This window comes from Ammospiza nelsoni, chromosome 5 (assembly GCF_027579445.1).
Source record: "Ammospiza nelsoni isolate bAmmNel1 chromosome 5, bAmmNel1.pri, whole genome shotgun sequence".
Lineage (NCBI taxonomy): Eukaryota > Metazoa > Chordata > Aves > Passeriformes > Passerellidae > Ammospiza > Ammospiza nelsoni.
In genome coordinates this window covers 54,878,714-54,896,672 of record NC_080637.1, presented here as the reverse complement: position 1 = coordinate 54,896,672, position 17,959 = coordinate 54,878,714, and positions in this window count along the sequence as shown.

The following is a 17,959-nucleotide window of genomic DNA, read 5'->3' as shown; positions in this document are numbered from 1 at the left end:
CTCCTGACTTTTGTAATCACATGAATATTCGATTGGAAGCTGTTTTGGACAGCTTTTCTTTTCTTTATGCCAAACACTTGGCAGACCTCCGTACAACGTCCAGAACACGATGGGATATGTTTTATGTGCTCCGGCAGGTTTTCCTTGCCAGACGTAGTGCAAAAGCTTTCTGCTAGGATGTAGACCACAAAAGACGCTAAAGACGAAGGTACGATGCTCTCCGGAGCTAAGCGTCGCTCCCGGGCTTCTTTCGGCAGAAGCCGCGCTAAGAGAGCACTGTGAGCGGTACAATCGTCTTTGCGCGAAGAAGCCACTTGTTCGGCTCCAGGAGCCGGAGAGAGCGGCAGCATCGGAAAGGTGAAGAAGGAAGCTGTACAACACTGGGATTGTGTGCTCAACTTGCCAACTGATAGAAAACAGTACCTTACCATTCTCCTGACTTTTCCTATCACATGAATATTCGATTGGAAGCTGTTTTGGACAGCTTTTCTTTTCTTTATGCCAAACACTTGGCAGACCTCCGTACAACGTCCAGAACACGATGGGATATGTTTTCTGTGCTGGCGCAGGTTTTCCTTGCCAGACAGAGTGCAAAAGCTTTCTGCTAGGATGTAGACCACAAAAGACGCTAAAGACGAAGGTACGATGCTCTCCGGATCTAAGCGCCGCTCCCGGGCTTCTTTCGGCAGAAGCCGCGCTAAGAGAGCACTGTGAGCGGTACAATCGTCTTTGCGCGAAGAAGCCGCTTCTTCGGATCCGCGGGCCGGAGAGAGCGGCAGCATCGGAAAGGTGAAGAAGGAAGCTGTACAACACTGGGATTGTGTGCTCAACTTGCCAACTGATAGAAAACAGTACCTTACCATTCTCCTGACTTTTCCTATCACATGAATATTCGATTGGAAGCTGTTTTGGACAGCTTTTCTTTTCTTTATGCCAAACACTTGGCAGACCTCCGTACAACGTCCAGAACACGATGGGATATGTTTTCTGTGCTGGCGCAGGTTTTCCTTGCCAGACAGAGTGCAAAAGCTTTCTGCTAGGATGTAGACCACAAAAGACGCTAAAGACGAAGGTACGATGCTCTCCGGATCTAAGCGCCGCTCCCGGGCTTCTTTCGGCAGAAGCCGCGCTAAGAGAGCACTGTGAGCGGTACAATCGTCTTTGCTCGAAGAAGCCGCTTCTTCGGATCCGCGGGCCGGAGAGAGCGGCAGCATCGGAAAGGTGAAGAAGGAAGCTGTACAACACTGGGATTGTGTGCTCAACTTGCCAACTGATAGAAAACAGTACCTTACCATTCTCCTGACTTTTCCTATCACATGAATATTCGATTGGAAGCTGTTTTGGACAGCTTTTCTTTTCTTTATGCCAAACACTTGGCAGACCTCCGTACAACGTCCAGAACACGATGGGAGATGTTTTCTGTGCTCCGGCAGGTTTTCCTTGCCTGACAGAGTGGAAAAGCTTTCTGCTAAGATGTAGACCACAAAAGACGCTAAAGACGAAGGTACGATGCTCTCCGGAGCTAAGAGCCGCTCCCGGGCTTCTTTCGGCAGAAGCCGCTCAAAGGAGAACACTGTGAGCGGTACAATCGTCTTTGCGCGAAGAAGCCGCTTCTTCGGCTCCGGGAGCCGGAGAGAGCGGCAGCATCGGAAAGGTGAAGAAGGAAGCTGTACAACACTGGGATTGTGTGCTCAACTTGCCAACTGATAGAAAACAGTACCTTACCATTCTCCTGACTTTTCCTATCACATGAATATTCGATTGGAAGCTGTTTTGGACAGCTTTTCTTTTCTTTATGCCAAACACTTGGCAGACCTCCGTACAACGTCCAGAACACGATGGGATATGTTTTCTGTGCTCCGGCAGGTTTTCCTTGCCAGACAGAGTGCAAAAGCTTTCTGCTAGGATGTAGACCACAAAAGACGCTAAAGACGAAGGTACGATGCTCTCCGGAGCTAAGCGCCGCTCCCGGGCTTCTTTCGGCAGAAGCCGCGCTAAGAGAGCACTGTGAGCGGTACAATCGTCTTTGCGCGAAGAAGCCACTTGTTCGGCTCCGCGAGCCGGAGAGAGCGGCAGCATCGGAAAGGTGAAGAAGGAAGCTGTACAACACTGGGATTGTGTGCTCAACTTGCCAACTGATAGAAAACAGTACCTTTGCACTCTCCTGACTTTTCTAATCACATGAATATTCGATTGGAAGCTGTTTTGGACAGCTTTTCTTTTCTTTATGCCAAACACTTGGCAGACCTCCGTACAACGTCCAGATCACGTTGGGAAATGTTTTCTGTGCTGGCGCAGGTTTTCCTTTCCAGACAGAGTGGAAAAGCTTTCTGCTAGGATGTAGACCACAAAAGACGCTAAAGACGAAGGTACGATGCTCTCCGGATCTAAGCTCCGCTCCCGGGCTTCTTTCGGCAGAAGCCGCTCAAACGAGAACACTGTGACCGGTACAATCGTCTTTGCGCGAAGAAGCCGCTTCTTCGGCTCCGGGAGCCGGAGAGAGCGGCAGCATCGGAAAGGTGAAGAAGGAAGCTGTATTACACTAGGATTGCGTGCGCAGCTTGCCAACTGATAGAAAACAGTACCTTACCACTCTCCTGACTTTTCCAATCACATGAATATTCGATTGGAAGCTGTTTTGGACAGCTTTTCTTTTCTTTATGCCAAACACTTGGCAGACCTCCGTGCAACGTCCAGAACACGATGGGAGATGTTTTCGGTGCTCCGGCAGGTTTTCCTTGCCTGACAGAGTGGAAAAGCTTTCTGCTAAGATGTAGACCACAAAAGACGCTAAAGACGAAGGTACGATGCTCTCCGGAGCTAAGCGCCGCTCCCGGGCTTCTTTCGGCAGAAGCCGCTCAAACGAGAACACTGTGAGCTGTACAATCGTCTTTGCGCGAAGAAGCCACTTGTTCGGCTCCGGGAGCCGGAGAGAGCGGCAGCATCGGAAAGGTGAAGAAGGAAGCTGTACAACACTAGGATTGTGTGCTCAACTTGCCAACTGATAGAAAACAGTACCTTCGCACTCTCCTGACTTTTCTAATCACATGAATATTCGATTGGAAGCTGTTTTGGACAGCTTTTCTTTTCTTTATGCCAAACACTTGGCAGACCTCCGTACAACGTCCAGAAGACGATGGGAGATGTTTTCTGTGCTCCCGCAGGTTTTCCTTGCCTGACAGAGTGCAAAAGCTTTCTGCTAGGATGTAGACCACAAAAGACGCTAAAGACGAAGGTACGATGCTCTCCGGAGCTAAGAGCCGCTCCCGGGCTTCTTTCGGCAGAAGCCTCTGTAACGAGAACACTGTGAGCGGTACAATCGTCTTTGCACGAAGAAGCCGCTTCTTCGGCTCCGGGAGCCGGAGAGAGCGGCAGCATCGGAAAGGTGAAGAAGGAAGCTGTACAACACTGGGATTGTGTGCTCAACTTGCCAACTGATAGAAAACAGTACCTTACCATTCTCCTGACTTTTCCTATCACATGAATATTCGATTGGAAGCTGTTTTGGACAGCTTTTCTTTTCTTTATGCCAAACACTTGGCAGACCTCCGTGCAACGTCCAGAACACGATGGGATATGTTTTCTGAGCTCCGGCAGGTTTTCCTTGCCAGACGTAGTGCAAAAGCTTTCTGCTAGGATGTAGACCACAAAAGACGCTAAAGACGAAGGTACGATGCTCTCCGGAGCTAAGCGCCGCTCCCGGGCTTCTTTCGGCAGAAGCCGCGCTAAGAGAGCACTGTGAGCGGTACAATCGTCTTTGCGCGAAGAAGCCGCTTCTTCGGCTCCAGGAGCCGGAGAGAGCGGCAGCATCGGAAACGTGAAGAAGGATGCTGTATTACACTAGGATTGCGTGCGCAGCTTGCCAACTGATAGAAAGCAGTACCTTACCACTCTCCTGACTTTTCCAATCACATGAATATTCGATTGGAAGCTGTTTTGGACAGCTTTTCTTTTCTTTATGCCAAACACTTGGCAGACCTCCGTACAACGTCCAGAACACGATGGGATATGTTTTCTGTGCTGGCGCAGGTTTTCCTTGCCAGACAGAGTGCAAAAGCTTTCTGCTAGGATGTAGACCACAAAAGACGCTAAAGACGAAGGTACGATGCTCTCCGGATCTAAGCGCCGCTCCCGGGCTTCTTTCGGCAGAAGCCGCGCTAAGAGAGCACTGTGAGCGGTACAATCGTCTTTGCTCGAAGAAGCCGCTTCTTCGGATCCGCGGGCCGGAGAGAGCGGCAGCATCGGAAAGGTGAAGAAGGAAGCTGTACAACACTGGGATTGTGTGCTCAACTTGCCAACTGATAGAAAACAGTACCTTACCATTCTCCTGACTTTTCCTATCACATGAATATTCGATTGGAAGCTGTTTTGGACAGCTTTTCTTTTCTTTATGCCAAACACTTGGCAGACCTCCGTACAACGTCCAGAACACGATGGGAGATGTTTTCTGTGCTCCGGCAGGTTTTCCTTGCCTGACAGAGTGGAAAAGCTTTCTGCTAAGATGTAGACCACAAAAGACGCTAAAGACGAAGGTACGATGCTCTCCGGAGCTAAGAGCCGCTCCCGGGCTTCTTTCGGCAGAAGCCGCTCAAAGGAGAACACTGTGAGCGGTACAATCGTCTTTGCGCGAAGAAGCCGCTTCTTCGGCTCCGGGAGCCGGAGAGAGCGGCAGCATCGGAAAGGTGAAGAAGGAAGCTGTACAACACTGGGATTGTGTGCTCAACTTGCCAACTGATAGAAAACAGTACCTTACCATTCTCCTGACTTTTCCTATCACATGAATATTCGATTGGAAGCTGTTTTGGACAGCTTTTCTTTTCTTTATGCCAAACACTTGGCAGACCTCCGTACAACGTCCAGAACACGATGGGATATGTTTTCTGTGCTCCGGCAGGTTTTCCTTGCCAGACAGAGTGCAAAAGCTTTCTGCTAGGATGTAGACCACAAAAGACGCTAAAGACGAAGGTACGATGCTCTCCGGAGCTAAGCGCCGCTCCCGGGCTTCTTTCGGCAGAAGCCGCGCTAAGAGAGCACTGTGAGCGGTACAATCGTCTTTGCGCGAAGAAGCCACTTGTTCGGCTCCGCGAGCCGGAGAGAGCGGCAGCATCGGAAAGGTGAAGAAGGAAGCTGTACAACACTGGGATTGTGTGCTCAACTTGCCAACTGATAGAAAACAGTACCTTTGCACTCTCCTGACTTTTCTAATCACATGAATATTCGATTGGAAGCTGTTTTGGACAGCTTTTCTTTTCTTTATGCCAAACACTTGGCAGACCTCCGTACAACGTCCAGATCACGTTGGGAAATGTTTTCTGTGCTGGCGCAGGTTTTCCTTTCCAGACAGAGTGGAAAAGCTTTCTGCTAGGATGTAGACCACAAAAGACGCTAAAGACGAAGGTACGATGCTCTCCGGATCTAAGCTCCGCTCCCGGGCTTCTTTCGGCAGAAGCCGCTCAAACGAGAACACTGTGACCGGTACAATCGTCTTTGCGCGAAGAAGCCGCTTCTTCGGCTCCGGGAGCCGGAGAGAGCGGCAGCATCGGAAAGGTGAAGAAGGAAGCTGTATTACACTAGGATTGCGTGCGCAGCTTGCCAACTGATAGAAAACAGTACCTTACCACTCTCCTGACTTTTCCAATCACATGAATATTCGATTGGAAGCTGTTTTGGACAGCTTTTCTTTTCTTTATGCCAAACACTTGGCAGACCTCCGTGCAACGTCCAGAACACGATGGGAGATGTTTTCGGTGCTCCGGCAGGTTTTCCTTGCCTGACAGAGTGGAAAAGCTTTCTGCTAAGATGTAGACCACAAAAGACGCTAAAGACGAAGGTACGATGCTCTCCGGAGCTAAGCGCCGCTCCCGGGCTTCTTTCGGCAGAAGCCGCTCAAACGAGAACACTGTGAGCTGTACAATCGTCTTTGCGCGAAGAAGCCACTTGTTCGGCTCCGGGAGCCGGAGAGAGCGGCAGCATCGGAAAGGTGAAGAAGGAAGCTGTACAACACTAGGATTGTGTGCTCAACTTGCCAACTGATAGAAAACAGTACCTTCGCACTCTCCTGACTTTTCTAATCACATGAATATTCGATTGGAAGCTGTTTTGGACAGCTTTTCTTTTCTTTATGCCAAACACTTGGCAGACCTCCGTACAACGTCCAGAAGACGATGGGAGATGTTTTCTGTGCTCCCGCAGGTTTTCCTTGCCAGACAGAGTGGAAAAGCTTTCTGCTAGGATGTAGACCACAAAAGACGCTAAAGACGAAGGTACGATGCTCTCCGGATCTAAGCTCCGCTCACGGGCTTCTTTCGGCAGAAGCCGCGCTAAGAGAGCACTGTGAGCGGTACAATCGTCTTTGCGCGAAGAAGCCGCTTCTTCGGCTCCGGGAGCCGGAGAGAGCGGCAGCATCGGAAACGTGAAGAAGGAAGCTGTACAACACTAGGATTGTGTGCACAGCTTGCCAACTGATAGAAAACAGTACCTTACCATTCTCCTGACTTTTGTAATCACATGAATATTCGATTGGAAGCTGTTTTGGACAGCTTTTCTTTTCTTTATGCCAAACACTTGGCAGACCTCCGTACAACATCCAGATCACGTTGGGAGATGTTTTCTGTGCTCCCGCAGGTTTTCCTTGCCTGACAGAGTGCAAAAGCTTTCTGCTAGGATGTAGACCACAAAAGACGCTAAAGACGAAGGTACGATGCTCTCCGGAGCTAAGAGCCGCTCCCGGGCTTCTTTCGGCAGAAGCCTCTGTAACGAGAACACTGTGAGCGGTACAATCGTCTTTGCACGAAGAAGCCGCTTCTTCGGCTCCGGGAGCCGGAGAGAGCGGCAGCATCGGAAAGGTGAAGAAGGAAGCTGTACAACACTGGGATTGTGTGCTCAACTTGCCAACTGATAGAAAACAGTACCTTACCATTCTCCTGACTTTTCCTATCACATGAATATTCGATTGGAAGCTGTTTTGGACAGCTTTTCTTTTCTTTATGCCAAACACTTGGCAGACCTCCGTGCAACGTCCAGAACACGATGGGATATGTTTTCTGAGCTCCGGCAGGTTTTCCTTGCCAGACGTAGTGCAAAAGCTTTCTGCTAGGATGTAGACCACAAAAGACGCTAAAGACGAAGGTACGATGCTCTCCGGAGCTAAGCGCCGCTCCCGGGCTTCTTTCGGCAGAAGCCGCGCTAAGAGAGCACTGTGAGCGGTACAATCGTCTTTGCGCGAAGAAGCCGCTTCTTCGGCTCCAGGAGCCGGAGAGAGCGGCAGCATCGGAAACGTGAAGAAGGATGCTGTATTACACTAGGATTGCGTGCGCAGCTTGCCAACTGATAGAAAGCAGTACCTTACCACTCTCCTGACTTTTCCAATCACATGAATATTCGATTGGAAGCTGTTTTGGACAGCTTTTCTTTTCTTTATGCCAAACACTTGGCAGACCTCCGTGCAACGTCCAGAAAACGATGGGAGATGTTTTCGGTGCTCCGGCAGGTTTTCCTTGCCTGACAGAGTGGAAAAGCTTTCTGCTAGGATGTAGACCACAAAAGACGCTAAAGACGAAGGTACGATGCTCTCCGGATCTAAGCTCCGCTCACGGGCTTCTTTCGGCAGAAGCCGCGCTAAGAGAGCACTGTGAGCGGGACAATCGTCTTTGCGCGAAGAAGCCGCTTCTTCGGCTCCGCGAGCCGGAGAGAGCGGCAGCATCGGAAACGTGAAGAAGGAAGCTGTACAACACTGGGATTGTGTGCTCAACTTGCCAACTGATAGAAAACAGTACCTTACCATTCTCCTGACTTTTCCTATCACATGAATATTCGATTGGAAGCTGTTTTGGACAGCTTTTCTTTTCTTTATGCCAAACACTTGGCAGACCTCCCTACAACGTCCAGAACACGATGGGAGATGTTTTCTGTGCTCCGGCAGGTTTTCCTTGCCAGACGTAGTGCAAAAGCTTTCTGCTAGGATGTAGACCACAAAAGACGCTAAAGACGAAGGTACGATGCTCTCCGTAGCTAAGCGCCGCTCCCGGGCTTCTTTCGGCAGAAGCCGCGCTAAGAGAGCACTGTGAGCGGTACAATCGTCTTTGCGCGAAGAAGCCACTTGTTCGGCTCCGCGAGCCGGAGAGAGCGGCAGCATCGGAAAGGTGAAGAAGGAAGCTGTACAACACTGGGATTGTGTGCTCAACTTGCCAACTGATAGAAAACAGTACCTTTGCACTCTCCTGACTTTTCTAATCACATGAATATTCGATTGGAAGCTGTTTTGGACAGCTTTTCTTTTCTTTATGCCAAACACTTGGCAGACCTCCGTACAACGTCCAGATCACGTTGGGAAATGTTTTCTGTGCTGGCGCAGGTTTTCCTTTCCAGACAGAGTGGAAAAGCTTTCTGCTAGGATGTAGACCACAAAAGACGCTAAAGACGAAGGTACGATGCTCTCCGGAGCTAAGCGCCGCTCCCGGGCTTCTTTCGGCAGAAGCCGCGCTAAGAGAGCACTGTGAGCGGTACAATCGTCTTTGCGCGAAGAAGCCGCTTCTTCGGCTCCAGGAGCCGGAGAGAGCGGCAGCATCGGAAACGTGAAGAAGGAAGCTGTATTACACTAGGATTGCGTGCGCAGCTTGCCAACTGATAGAAAACAGACCCTTACCACTCTCCTGACTTTTCCAATCACATGAATATTCGATTGGAAGCTGTTTTGGACAGCTTTTCTTTTCTTTATGCCAAACACTTGGCAGACCTCCGTGCAACGTCCAGAACACGATGGGAGATGTTTTCGGTGCTCCGGCAGGTTTTCCTTGCCTGACAGAGTGGAAAAGCTTTCTGCTAAGATGTAGACCACAAAAGACGCTAAAGACGAAGGTACGATGCTCTCCGGAGCTAAGCGCCGCTCCCGGGCTTCTTTCGGCAGAAGCCGCTCAAACGAGAACACTGTGAGCTGTACAATCGTCTTTGCGCGAAGAAGCCACTTGTTCGGCTCCGGGAGCCGGAGAGAGCGGCAGCATCGGAAAGGTGAAGAAGGACGCTGTACAACACTAGGATTGTGTGCTCAACTTGCCAACTGATAGAAAACAGTACCTTACCATTCTCCTGACTTTTGTAATCACATGAATATTCGATTGGAAGCTGTTTTGGACAGCTTTTCTTTTCTTTATGCCAAACACTTGGCAGACCTCCGTACAACGTCCAGAACACGATGGGATATGTTTTCTGTGCTCCGGCAGGTTTTCCTTGCCAGACGTAGTGCAAAAGCTTTCTGCTAGGATGTAGACCACAAAAGACGCTAAAGACGAAGGTACGATGCTCTCCGGAGCTAAGCGTCGCTCCCGGGCTTCTTTCGGCAGAAGCCGCGCTAAGAGAGCACTGTGAGCGGTACAATCGTCTTTGCGCGAAGAAGCCACTTGTTCGGCTCCAGGAGCCGGAGAGAGCGGCAGCATCGGAAAGGTGAAGAAGGAAGCTGTACAACACTGGGATTGTGTGCTCAACTTGCCAACTGATAGAAAACAGTACCTTACCATTCTCCTGACTTTTCCTATCACATGAATATTCGATTGGAAGCTGTTTTGGACAGCTTTTCTTTTCTTTATGCCAAACACTTGGCAGACCTCCGTACAACGTCCAGAACACGATGGGATATGTTTTCTGTGCTGGCGCAGGTTTTCCTTGCCAGACAGAGTGCAAAAGCTTTCTGCTAGGATGTAGACCACAAAAGACGCTAAAGACGAAGGTACGATGCTCTCCGGATCTAAGCGCCGCTCCCGGGCTTCTTTCGGCAGAAGCCGCGCTAAGAGAGCACTGTGAGCGGTACAATCGTCTTTGCGCGAAGAAGCCGCTTCTTCGGATCCGCGGGCCGGAGAGAGCGGCAGCATCGGAAAGGTGAAGAAGGAAGCTGTACAACACTGGGATTGTGTGCTCAACTTGCCAACTGATAGAAAACAGTACCTTACCATTCTCCTGACTTTTCCTATCACATGAATATTCGATTGGAAGCTGTTTTGGACAGCTTTTCTTTTCTTTATGCCAAACACTTGGCAGACCTCCGTACAACGTCCAGAACACGATGGGAGATGTTTTCTGTGCTCCGGCAGGTTTTCCTTGCCTGACAGAGTGGAAAAGCTTTCTGCTAAGATGTAGACCACAAAAGACGCTAAAGACGAAGGTACGATGCTCTCCGGAGCTAAGAGCCGCTCCCGGGCTTCTTTCGGCAGAAGCCGCTCAAACGAGAACACTGTGAGCGGTACAATCGTCTTTGCGCGAAGAAGCCGCTTCTTCGGCTCCGGGAGCCGGAGAGAGTGGCAGCATCGGAAAGGTGAAGAAGGAAGCTGTACAACACTGGGATTGTGTGCTCAACTTGCCAACTGATAGAAAACAGTACCTTACCATTCTCCTGACTTTTCCTATCACATGAATATTCGATTGGAAGCTGTTTTGGACAGCTTTTCTTTTCTTTATGCCAAACACTTGGCAGACCTCCGTACAACGTCCAGAACACGATGGGATATGTTTTCTGTGCTCCGGCAGGTTTTCCTTGCCTGACAGAGTGCAAAAGCTTTCTGCTAGGATGTAGACCACAAAAGACGCTAAAGACGAAGGTACGATGCTCTCCGGAGCTAAGCGCCGCTCCCGGGCTTCTTTCGGCAGAAGCCGCGCTAAGAGAGCACTGTGAGCGGTACAATCGTCTTTGCGCGAAGAAGCCACTTGTTCGGCTCCGCGAGCCGGAGAGAGCGGCAGCATCGGAAAGGTGAAGAAGGAAGCTGTACAACACTGGGATTGTGTGCTCAACTTGCCAACTGATAGAAAACAGTACCTTTGCACTCTCCTGACTTTTCTAATCACATGAATATTCGATTGGAAGCTGTTTTGGACAGCTTTTCTTTTCTTTATGCCAAACACTTGGCAGACCTCCGTACAACGTCCAGATCACGTTGGGAAATGTTTTCTGTGCTGGCGCAGGTTTTCCTTTCCAGACAGAGTGGAAAAGCTTTCTGCTAGGATGTAGACCACAAAAGACGCTAAAGACGAAGGTACGATGCTCTCCGGAGCTAAGCGCCGCTCCCGGGCTTCTTTCGGCAGAAGCCGCTCAAACGAGAACACTGTGACCGGTACAATCGTCTTTGCGCGAAGAAGCCGCTTCTTCGGCTCCGGGAGCCGGAGAGAGCGGCAGCATCGGAAAGGTGAAGAAGGAAGCTGTACAACACTGGGATTGTGTGCTCAACTTGCCAACTGATAGAAAACAGTACCTTACCATTCTCCTGACTTTTCCTATCACATGAATATTCGATTGGAAGCTGTTTTGGACAGCTTTTCTTTTCTTTATGCCAAACACTTGGCAGACCTCCGTGCAACGTCCAGAACACGATGGGAGATGTTTTCGGTGCTCCGGCAGGTTTTCCTTGCCAGACGTAGTGCAAAAGCTTTCTGCTAGGATGTAGACCACAAAAGACGCTAACGACGAAGCTACGATGCTCTCCGGAGCTAAGCGCCGCTCCCGGGCTTCTTTCGGCAGAAGCCGCGCTAAGAGAGCACTGTGAGCGGTACAATCGTCTTTGCGCGAAGAAGCCGCTTCTTCGGCTCCAGGAGCCGGAGAGAGCGGCAGCATCGGAAACGTGAAGAAGGAAGCTGTATTACACTAGGATTGCGTGCGCAGCTTGCCAACTGATAGAAAACAGTACCTTACCACTCTCCTGACTTTTCCAATCACATGAATATTCGATTGGAAGCTGTTTTGGACAGCTTTTCTTTTCTTTATGCCAAACACTTGGCAGACCTCCGTGCAACGTCCAGAACACGATGGGAGATGTTTTCGGTGCTCCGGCAGGTTTTCCTTGCCTGACAGAGTGGAAAAGCTTTCTGCTAAGATGTAGACCACAAAAGACGCTAAAGACGAAGGTACGATGCTCTCCGGAGCTAAGCGCCGCTCCCGCGCTTCTTTCGGCAGAAGCCGCTCAAACGAGAACACTGTGAGCTGTACAATCGTCTTTGCGCGAAGAAGCCACTTGTTCGGCTCCGGGAGCCGGAGAGAGCGGCAGCATCGGAAAGGTGAAGAAGGAAGCTGTACAACACTAGGATTGTGTGCTCAACTTGCCAACTGATAGAAAACAGTACCTTCGCACTCTCCTGACTTTTCTAATCACATGAATATTCGATTGGAAGCTGTTTTGGACAGCTTTTCTTTTCTTTATGCCAAACACTTGGCAGACCTCCGTACAACGTCCAGAAGACGATGGGAGATGTTTTCTGTGCTCCCGCAGGTTTTCCTTGCCTGACAGAGTGGAAAAGCTTTCTGCTAGGATGTAGACCACAAAAGACGCTAAAGACGAAGGTACGATGCTCTCCGGATCTAAGCTCCGCTCACGGGCTTCTTTCGGCAGAAGCCGCGCTAAGAGAGCACTGTGAGCGGTACAATCGTCTTTGCGCGAAGAAGCCGCTTCTTCGGCTCCGGGAGCCGGAGAGAGCGGCAGCATCGGAAACGTGAAGAAGGAAGCTGTACAACACTAGGATTGTGTGCACAGCTTGCCAACTGATAGAAAACAGTACCTTACCATTCTCCTGACTTTTGTAATCACATGAATATTCGATTGGAAGCTGTTTTGGACAGCTTTTCTTTTCTTTATGCCAAACACTTGGCAGACCTCCGTACAACATCCAGATCACGTTGGGAGATGTTTTCTGTGCTCCCGCAGGTTTTCCTTGCCTGACAGAGTGCAAAAGCTTTCTGCTAGGATGTAGACCACAAAAGACGCTAAAGACGAAGGTACGATGCTCTCCGGAGCTAAGAGCCGCTCCCGGGCTTCTTTCGGCAGAAGCCTCTGTAACGAGAACACTGTGAGCGGTACAATCGTCTTTGCACGAAGAAGCCGCTTCTTCGGCTCCGGGAGCCGGAGAGAGCGGCAGCATCGGAAAGGTGAAGAAGGAAGCTGTACAACACTGGGATTGTGTGCTCAACTTGCCAACTGATAGAAAACAGTACCTTACCATTCTCCTGACTTTTCCTATCACATGAATATTCGATTGGAAGCTGTTTTGGACAGCTTTTCTTTTCTTTATGCCAAACACTTGGCAGACCTCCGTGCAACGTCCAGAACACGATGGGAGATGTTTTCTGTGCTCCGGCAGGTTTTCCTTGCCAGACGTAGTGCAAAAGCTTTCTGCTAGGATGTAGACCACAAAAGACGCTTAAGACGAAGGTACGATGCTCTCCGGAGCTAAGCGCCGCTCCCGGGCTTCTTTCGGCAGAAGCCGCGCTAAGAGAGCACTGTGAGCGGTACAATCGTCTTTGCGCGAAGAAGCCACTTGTTCGGCTCCGCGAGCCGGAGAGAGCGGCAGCATCGGAAAGGTGAAGAAGGAAGCTGTACAACACTGGGATTGTGTGCTCAACTTGCCAACTGATAGAAAACAGTACCTTTGCACTCTCCTGACTTTTCTAATCACATGAATATTCGATTGGAAGCTGTTTTGGACAGCTTTTCTTTTCTTTATGCCAAACACTTGGCAGACCTCCGTACAACGTCCAGATCACGTTGGGAAATGTTTTCTGTGCTGGCGCAGGTTTTCCTTTCCAGACAGAGTGGAAAAGCTTTCTGCTAGGATGTAGACCACAAAAGACGCTAAAGACGAAGGTACGATGCTCTCCGGAGCTAAGCGCCGCTCCCGGGCTTCTTTCGGCAGAAGCCGCGCTAAGAGAGCACTGTGAGCGGTACAATCGTCTTTGCGCGAAGAAGCCGCTTCTTCGGCTCCAGGAGCCGGAGAGAGCGGCAGCATCGGAAACGTGAAGAAGGAAGCTGTATTACACTAGGATTGCGTGCGCAGCTTGCCAACTGATAGAAAACAGTACCTTACCACTCTCCTGACTTTTCCAATCACATGAATATTCGATTGGAAGCTGTTTTGGACAGCTTTTCTTTTCTTTATGCCAAACACTTGGCAGACCTCCGTGCAACGTCCAGAACACGATGGGAGATGTTTTCGGTGCTCCGGCAGGTTTTCCTTGCCAGACAGAGTGGAAAAGCTTTCTGCTAAGATGTAGACCACAAAAGACGCTAAAGACGAAGGTACGATGCTCTCCGGAGCTAAGCGCCGCTCCCGGGCTTCTTTCGGCAGAAGCCGCTCAAACGAGAACACTGTGAGCTGTACAATCGTCTTTGCGCGAAGAAGCCACTTGTTCGGCTCCGGGAGCCGGAGAGAGCGGCAGCATCGGAAAGGTGAAGAAGGAAGCTGTACAACACTAGGATTGTGTGCTCAACTTTCCAACTGATAGAAAACAGTACCTTTGCACTCTCCTGACTTTTCTAATCACATGAATATTCGATTGGAAGCTGTTTTGGACAGCTTTTCTTTTCTTTATGCCAAACACTTGGCAGACCTCCGTACAACGTCCAGATCACGATGGGAAATGTTTTCTGTGCTGGCGCAGGTTTTCCTTGCCAGACAGAGTGGAAAAGCTTTCTGCTAGGATGTAGACCACAAAAGACGCTAAAGACGAAGGTACGATGCTCTCCGGATCTAAGCTCCGCTCACGGGCTTCTTTCGGCAGAAGCCGCGCTAAGAGAGCACTGTGAGCGGTACAATCGTCTTTGCGCGAAGAAGCCGCTTCTTCGGCTCCGCGAGCCGGAGAGAGCGGCAGCATCGGAAACGTGAAGAAGGAAGCTGTACAACACTAGGATTGTGTGCACAGCTTGCCAACTGATAGAAAACAGTACCTTACCATTCTCCTGACTTTTGTAATCACATGAATATTCGATTGGAAGCTGTTTTGGACAGCTTTTCTTTTCTTTATGCCAAACACTTGGCAGACCTCCGTACAACATCCAGATCACGTTGGGAGATGTTTTCTGTGCTCCCGCAGGTTTTCCTTGCCTGACAGAGTGGAAAAGCTTTCTGCTAGGATGTAGACCACAAAAGACGCTAAAGACGAAGGTACGATGCTCTCCGGAGCTAAGCACCGCTCCCGGGCTTCTTTCGGCAGAAGCCTCTGTAACGAGAACACTGTGAGCGGTACAATCGTCTTTGCACGAAGAAGCCGCTTCTTCGGCTCCGGGAGCCGGAGAGAGCGGCAGCATCGGAAAGGTGAAGAAGGAAGCTGTACAACACTGGGATTGTGTGCTCAACTTGCCAACTGATAGAAAACAGTACCTTACCATTCTCCTGACTTTTCCTATCACATGAATATTCGATTGGAAGCTGTTTTGGACAGCTTTTCTTTTCTTTATGCCAAACACTTGGCAGACCTCCGTACAACGTCCAGAACACGATGGGAGATGTTTTCTGTGCTCCGGCAGGTTTTCCTTGCCTGACAGAGTGGAAAAGCTTTCTGCTAAGATGTAGACCACAAAAGACGCTAAAGACGAAGGTACGATGCTCTCCGGAGCTAAGAGCCGCTCACGGGCTTCTTTCGGCAGAAGCCGCTCAAACGAGAACACTGTGAGCGGTACAATCGTCTTTGCGCGAAGAAGCCGCTTCTTCGGCTCCGGGAGCCGGAGAGAGCGGCAGCATCGGAAAGGTGAAGAAGGAAGCTGTACAACACTGGGATTGTGTGCTCAACTTGCCAACTGATAGAAAACAGTACCTTACCATTCTCCTGACTTTTCCAATCACATGAATATTCGATTGGAAGCTGTTTTGGACAGCTTTTCTTTTCTTTATGCCAAACACTTGGCAGACCTCCGTGCAACGTCCAGAACACGATGGGAGATGTTTTCTGTGCTCCGGCAGGTTTTCCTTGCCAGACGTAGTGCAAAAGCTTTCTGCTAGGATGTAGACCACAAAAGACGCTAAAGACGAAGGTACGATGCTCTCCGGAGCTAAGCGCCGCTCCCGGGCTTCTTTCGGCAGAAGCCGCGCTAAGAGAGCACTGTGAGCGGTACAATCGTCTTTGCGCGAAGAAGCCACTTGTTCGGCTCCGCGAGCCGGAGAGAGCGGCAGCATCGGAAAGGTGAAGAAGGAAGCTGTACAACACTGGGATTGTGTGCTCAACTTGCCAACTGATAGAAAACAGTACCTTTGCACTCTCCTGACTTTTCTAATCACATGAATATTCGATTGGAAGCTGTTTTGGACAGCTTTTCTTTTCTTTATGCCAAACACTTGGCAGACCTCCGTACAACGTCCAGATCACGTTGGGAGATGTTTTCTGTGCTCCCGCAGGTTTTCCTTTCCAGACAGAGTGGAAAAGCTTTCTGCTAGGATGTAGACCACAAAAGACGCTAAAGACGAAGGTACGATGCTCTCCGGAGCTAAGCGCCGCTCCCGGGCTTCTTTCGGCAGAAGCCGCGCTAAGAGAGCACTGTGAGCGGTACAATCGTCTTTGCGCGAAGAAGCCGCTTCTTCGGCTCCAGGAGCCGGAGAGAGCGGCAGCATCGGAAACGTGAAGAAGGAAGCTGTATTACACTAGGATTGCGTGCGCAGCTTGCCAACTGATAGAAAACAGACCCTTACCACTCTCCTGACTTTTCCAATCACATGAATATTCGATTGGAAGCTGTTTTGGACAGCTTTTCTTTTCTTTATGCCAAACACTTGGCAGACCTCCGTGCAACGTCCAGAACACGATGGGAGATGTTTTCGGTGCTCCGGCAGGTTTTCCTTGCCTGACAGAGTGGAAAAGCTTTCTGCTAAGATGTAGACCACAAAAGACGCTAAAGACGAAGGTACGATGCTCTCCGGAGCTAAGCGCCGCTCCCGGGCTTCTTTCGGCAGAAGCCGCTCAAACGAGAACACTGTGAGCTGTACAATCGTCTTTGCGCGAAGAAGCCACTTGTTCGGATCCGGGAGCCGGAGAGAGCGGCAGCATCGGAAAGGTGAAGAAGGACGCTGTACAACACTAGGATTGTGTGCTCAACTTGCCAACTGATAGAAAACAGTACCTTACCATTCTCCTGACTTTTGTAATCACATGAATATTCGATTGGAAGCTGTTTTGGACAGCTTTTCTTTTCTTTATGCCAAACACTTGGCAGACCTCCGTACAACGTCCAGAACACGATGGGATATGTTTTCTGTGCTCCGGCAGGTTTTCCTTGCCAGACGTAGTGCAAAAGCTTTCTGCTAGGATGTAGACCACAAAAGACGCTAAAGACGAAGGTACGATGCTCTCCGGAGCTAAGCGTCGCTCCCGGGCTTCTTTCGGCAGAAGCCGCGCTAAGAGAGCACTGTGAGCGGTACAATCGTCTTTGCGCGAAGAAGCCACTTGTTCGGCTCCGCGAGCCGGAGAGAGCGGCAGCATCGGAAAGGTGAAGAAGGAAGCTGTACAACACTGGGATTGTGTGCTCAACTTGCCAACTGATAGAAAACAGTACCTTACCATTCTCCTGACTTTTCCTATCACATGAATATTCGATTGGAAGCTGTTTTGGACAGCTTTTCTTTTCTTTATGCCAAACACTTGGCAGACCTCCGTACAACGTCCAGAACACGATGGGATATGTTTTCTGTGCTGGCGCAGGTTTTCCTTGCCAGACAGAGTGCAAAAGCTTTCTGCTAGGATGTAGACCACAAAAGACGCTAAAGACGAAGGTACGATGCTCTCCGGATCTAAGCGCCGCTCCCGGGCTTCTTTCGGCAGAAGCCGCGCTAAGAGAGCACTGTGAGCGGTACAATCGTCTTTGCGCGAAGAAGCCGCTTCTTCGGATCCGCGGGCCGGAGAGAGCGGCAGCATCGGAAAGGTGAAGAAGGAAGCTGTACAACACTGGGATTGTGTGCTCAACTTGCCAACTGATAGAAAACAGTACCTTACCATTCTCCTGACTTTTCCTATCACATGAATATTCGATTGGAAGCTGTTTTGGACAGCTTTTCTTTTCTTTATGCCAAACACTTGGCAGACCTCCGTACAACGTCCAGAACACGATGGGAGATGTTTTCTGTGCTCCGGCAGGTTTTCCTTGCCTGACAGAGTGGAAAAGCTTTCTGCTAAGATGTAGACCACAAAAGACGCTAAAGACGAAGGTACGATGCTCTCCGGAGCTAA